Raw genomic sequence first — 6,339 nt, forward strand, 5'->3', positions numbered from 1 at the left:
GATAACACGGTGTGGGGGAAAAGATAAACATTTTAAGACCACTTAAGTCTTTCTCTTCCACAATAATTCTCACATTCATTTTAAAGCCTCCTATATATGGTAAATACGAAGTTAGACTATTTGATACTAATGCTTATTTAATGAACAATATTTATTCTATCCACTTTGAAATATTCTCTCTTCAATATTATGCACATTTGCAACAATAGTTTCCAGTTTGAGAAAATTCTATTTAAACATGATCTTAAAATCTCCTTTATCTCATCTTTTATTAAAAACGTTGCCCTTTCACTGTCGGTTCAAGTTTGAAAAAAAGCACTTTTCCCCCTATCTATGACATTCCCCCTATGATATTATGATTCATTACAAAGAGTTAAATAAGTAAAAAATTTAAAAAAGATATTTATTACTCATTTCCAATATCTATCCAAAATATTCGTATAAAAACCCTACTCATGAGCTGTATAACATTTTTGGTAAATATTTTACTACCACTTCCTTCCCATAAGCTTCATAACAGCACAATTTATTTAACAGCCTCTTTAATGATAGTTTTTTTTATTACTACGTGTGTTATTGATAAATATGTTGAAAAGCCCATACTTCTTATTATTCTCAAAGATTTTTAAATGTTCTTGAAATATTTTTATAAATGTTCTGCCGTTTATATCTACTTACAGCAATCTCTCTAATGGTAGCTTAGCTATTAATATGTTTATTACTGATGGATATATTGGCTAGTCCACTCTAAACGTCATATGCAATGTCGTTTCAACTTTACAGAAAGTGTTTGTGGCATTAAAAATCTCAAGCTGGTGTTGTGGTTTTGTTTCCTAAGATATATCCTGTGACTACTTCTTCAGCAATTTTTTACTGGTAACTCATTAGTCATTAGTAAGGGATATATTAGGACATTTGTACCTTGTGTTCAATATCTTATTGAACTTTTTGTAAGTGTTTTCATACACTTGTCTTATTTATACACCCATGATTTTCTTCTTCTTTTTGTTGAGTTTTACAGAAACTCCTTACAGGTTCTTTGAGTTTCTATAAGATCCCGCCTTCTATTTGTAGAAATGCTAGTTTAATTAAACAACTATTTAGAAAATTGGAAAAAAATAATATTATCACATTTTTAATTAGTATTTATCCTTTGAAATGGAACTGTGTATGAAAAACCAGTTTGTACCGGTTTGTTTTTTTTGGGAGATAAAGTCATTTTTAAATATATAAAGCAATATATTTAAATTAAATGAAAACAATTTAGTGAAATGTTCAAAATGTCAAACTCGTGCTCCATAAAGTTAAAATTTAAGTAAAATTCCATAAAAACAAATTATAAGACCATATCCCATATCAAATTGAATTGGCTTTTTTATTAAATCTGTTTCCATACTTTGTAAAAGAGTTTTCCATACTTTAAAAGATTCAAATAAAATTTTGTAATAAATATAAACGAAAAACGCAAAACTTTTCTAATGATGTCAACTTCAAGAATTTTGTCAAACAAAAATCTTTTAATGGTATTTCAAAATCAAATTTATGTATTTTATTTTATATTTTTTCATTTCGTAGTCGTGAATTTCATTTTTATTGCAGAAAAGTTTTTAATGGTGTGCCTTGCCTTTTTATATAAGGACCACGCAGCGGCGTACCGAATCCGTTTGTATACAAAAGTACAAGGATATATTTTATGCTTGGCTCATCAATCACAGTTAATTAGTTTCATGAGTTTTATATTTAAACACCAAAAAAAAAAAATATAAACAATATATATACATATATATACTATATATATTCGCTACTATATAAATAAATCATACAATAGGAGAAGAAAAATGTTCAAAACTCTATTGATTTGATTTTGATTTTCTTTTGCTTTTAACTTTTTTACTGTTTTAATCCTTAATTTAAAAAAAAATAAATTTAATTTCATAATTATTGGCAAAGTATCTTTTTCTATTCCTCCTACGAGTACGAGTATCTCATTTGTTCATGTGGTCATTTGATACTTATATGACAGCAATTATTGTACGTGCCTCGCTTACTGATGCTGATTTCGGTCGGCACATAACGTTCTGCATAAAATATTCAATGCATTTGTTAATCAGATACATTAATTAATGCTTTTCCAGTAATGAATTGTTTTGCTTTCATTGTTTCAGCTGACGGTCTAAGCTCGGCAAAAGTGCCTGTCATGTTCCATTAATTCCGTTTATGATGAATCTCTCTTGAGCACTTACGACACATTCAATTAATTGTTCTTCTTTACTGCTTCTTGGAAAAAGTTTCATCTTAGTCGACATTTAAATTAATTAAATATTTAATTAAAGTAACTAAGTTGGTATTATGAATCATGTTTAAGTTGATTGTTGCGCCAGAAGTGCAACTCAAAGGATTAAAAGGATCACTGTCTCAATTATTATGATTAAATTCAAAATTAGTAATTCTTCTTCAATGTTCCAAGTAATGAATTATTACTCACAGGAGACGTGATACGTAGAGAAGGTACTGCTTTTTGGTTGCCAGAATTAAGTTATTAAATTTATTTTTTTTTTAGTATCAAATAAATCTAAATAGGATTAGAACAATATTAACAAAAACTTTGAATGATTTGAGAAAATTCAGGAATATACAATAGTAATAAATCATGACATGTCTTAAAATTATAAAAATAAAGAATCCCCTAATTAACTTGCGACGTGATTTAACTAAAAGTTCAAATATTTAAGTATTTGAAGTATTAAACTATGCTTAGAAGTCAGAGAGTTTATTCATCTTATCTTTATTAAACATAATCATTTAGAGGATGTTCTAGAAGAATTAGGGTTACACTCGCTTAGTAAACCAATTACCTCATTGTACCCAATCTGCCTAAACGAGGAAATGCCATAAAAAAACGTCATTAGCATTATAATATAGTCAGATACCCAAGCAACTTTTATGATATCTCCAATCTGGGATCACCAAATACAGTTTAGGTGGAAACTGCAAGAAGCTTTTTTCCGACTTGGGTATTACTTGAGTGTCAAATACAATATAATTTATAAAGAAATCAAGATTAATCAGAAAATTGTACAGAAACACTAAATCTAAAAAATGGGTTCAGAAGTCTGATACAAAGATGGATCCAAACTTAGCAATAGCTACACAAAGGTAGGCATTTGACTTATTTGTTATCGAAACCTATGTAGGCGAAAGTCTAAGAAAATTGAAAAATAGTGCATAATATATAATAATAATGGATAACAATAATCAGTGAAATGTTTTACAACCAAACGGTATTAATCCGCTTAAAATCTGTTCAAATTTTTCTGGTGTTTCTTAGTAGATTGGGTTAAAACAAACGTGATTTTGTGGTGAATCTCAAAACATAAAGGAGACAAAGACACTGTAAAACGAGGAACAAAACATCAATTAATTGAATCGAAACCTTTGCGAGAAAACGTACAATACACAACTTAGATATCGTGAAGACACCTAATTCAAAAACTCCTTAATGAACTGTACAGAAAAGGCTTACAGATTCAGCACTCCAAGGTATAAAGTATTTACTCTATTCATAGGGGTCATATCAAAATTTTTACCGGAATTTTGTTAAGCAATTTTTTGGGGCACAGTTAGGTTGGGTTGGGTATATTCACATACTTCGGAATAAACGTATTTATTCCTATCATTAACAAGATCTAGGTGTACTTTTAAATAACTATTGTTAATTATCTTCATTTTGAAACGATATTCTCCCTCCCTGCCAAATCGTTGTTGAATTTTATTAAAATTCATTTTGGTTTCAGACAATTTGGTTTCGAAGTAGAAGATTACAATAGTAACCCTAGCCACACCTTACTATTATATTTCTTTGCTAGTTTTGAAACTTTTAATATATTTCCTTCTTACTCATAAATATTTTTTTAACTTTTGATTAAATTTAATTATTTTATTATTCTTACTTCTTATTATTCTTATATTCTTCTTAAATTTTCTTGCCCGACTTAATGGCTCATCTTATGTTTTTATGATATCTTAAAATGTATCTTTAATTAAGCTATGTTTTTATGTACGTAAGTTACCGCAAGTAGAAGTAGAATTTTAAGTAGCTTAAAATTAAATTTATTAATTAATTTTCTAATTACAATTTTAGGAACATGAATATGTTGAGTGTACTTAAATACTAGAAATGTAATCAATAAAGATTATTACAACAACAATTTGTGATTAATGTGTGCTCAAAACAAGATTTCGCATACAACAAAGTACAGTCGTAGTAGAGGCACTGCGGGGGCTTCAGTTGCGCTGCTGCAAATAATAAAAAATTATTTAGGCTTCAATCCACAAAATGTGGATAAAAGATTTCATTTCAAGCTTACAAGGATAACTGCAACAACAAGAATCGTGTATCATTTTGTGTGAACAGTAGCTGTAAACTGAAGAATCGCACAAAGGACAACCGCCATAGCTGAGATACTGTCTTCCTTGTGCATCAGCGGCGGCATTAGTAGTGGTCTTCGTTTCTTTTGTATCTGTAAAATATAAATCTTTTCCATTACATTCAGAAAGCAAAAAAAATCCATTCACATACCCAACGCATTCACTGAAGTCACTCCAACTCCAGCTGCCGAATCCTGCTCAGTCACTGCCGCTGCGGTGACAAGTAGCGCCAAAAGCCCATAAATGTACGTCATCAGAAAAGTTGACATTGCGCTTTTATTAACTGAACGATTCGTAAGTTTAGTCGCAAAGACTGGTCTGCCGGCACGTCTTTAGCTTTATATCACCTTTTCAACTGGTTCAGTTGATAGATTTTTTTTACAACCCACTTTGAAGCAAAAATAAGTTGTAAAAATTTAAAACACATAAAATTTTATTGTTTTTTTTTTTATTATTTTTTATTTTTATTTTTTTTTTTTGTCAACTAATTTTGTGTCACATTTTCAAAATCTTTCTTTAATATTTCATCTTGTACATCTCAACTTTTCCAGACGTGGTACTTCGTGCACCAGAAACGCTCTTATCGCACTGTTTTGTGCCGCAGCAACTGGTTGAGAGCCGGCACTGGCACTTCGCTGCAGCGCAATGTACGAGGGGCTCGGCGTGTATCTGTGAAGTGAAGAGATACTTTTGGTTTTGTGTACGAATTACTTGAAAATGAAAGTAATTTTTTTTTTTTTTTGAGATTTTTTGAAGTAGCTTGAATTTACATTTCTTTCGAAGACAGACACCAAATTTTATTAATACTTTTATTGTCCATTTTTGTTTATTGCATATTTTTATAATTTTTTAATTATTTAATTTCTCTGTTTCTGTCGCTAATGAATAAATTAAGTTCAGTTATGCGGCTAATTAGTTGCAAGGGAAAATATTTGAACTACCAAACGACTAGGTAGGTGGCAATTAAAGAGCTTTTGTTGATACTTGTTCAGTTGTAAAAAGAAAAAATTTGGAGTCATAAAAATGTAAATAAAGTTTAATAAAAAAAATATTAATTATCAATTAAGGAGCGTCAATATCTGATAATTGATTTATCACAACAGCAACAGTAAGTTACATTGAAAGCTGCAAATAAAAAGTTATTGCTTTGGTTGAATATCTTAGCCAAAGTATATTTATTTTTTTAAAATGTTAATAAATGATTTATGGTTTCTGAGCTAAGAAGAAGATTAAAATAGAATATATTAATTTTAATAGAAAATATATTAAATTTGCAAAAATATTTTTTTATTGATTTTGAATAAATAAGACAGAATTTAAATAATTAATTTTATTAATCAAATTATAGACAATTTTAATTAATCTTATTGCGTTATCTTGGCACAGGCGACAGAAAACTGAATATACCTCATACTCAGACTTCGGATAAGACATTTTAATTTATGTTTGTTAAAAAAGAAAAATAAAACATATTTTATATAGTTTAAATAATAAAGATTTTGTTTTTTGTTTAATCTTGTACTTGAACGAGTTATTATTTTATTTGCTTTTATTGTGACTCTCCATTGAAAATGCTATAAATGATATATTAACCATGTATATATTTCGTAAGCTATGTCGCCCGGATTTTACTCGTAGTCAATAGGTTAAGGAAATATTTGGAGGAAAATAACAGTGGCACTTCCAAATATAAGCAAGTCATATAGTTAGATAAATAATAAGAAATAGGAGTGATATTTACTAACAAAAAGTTGTATAAAGTTAAAGTAATGTTTTCCAGATATGAGTTAACCACTTAAGTGCTTAAATGGTAGTTAGAAATAAGAAGGTAAGAAGGTTATGAGAAGAAATATATAACTTCCCGAAGAGTAGTTAATTGTAAAATGAGAAGAAATTAATATAATATTTTTC

Source organism: Teleopsis dalmanni, chromosome 1, assembly GCF_002237135.1.
Source record: "Teleopsis dalmanni isolate 2A chromosome 1, ASM223713v2, whole genome shotgun sequence".
Taxonomy (NCBI): domain Eukaryota; kingdom Metazoa; phylum Arthropoda; class Insecta; order Diptera; family Diopsidae; genus Teleopsis; species Teleopsis dalmanni.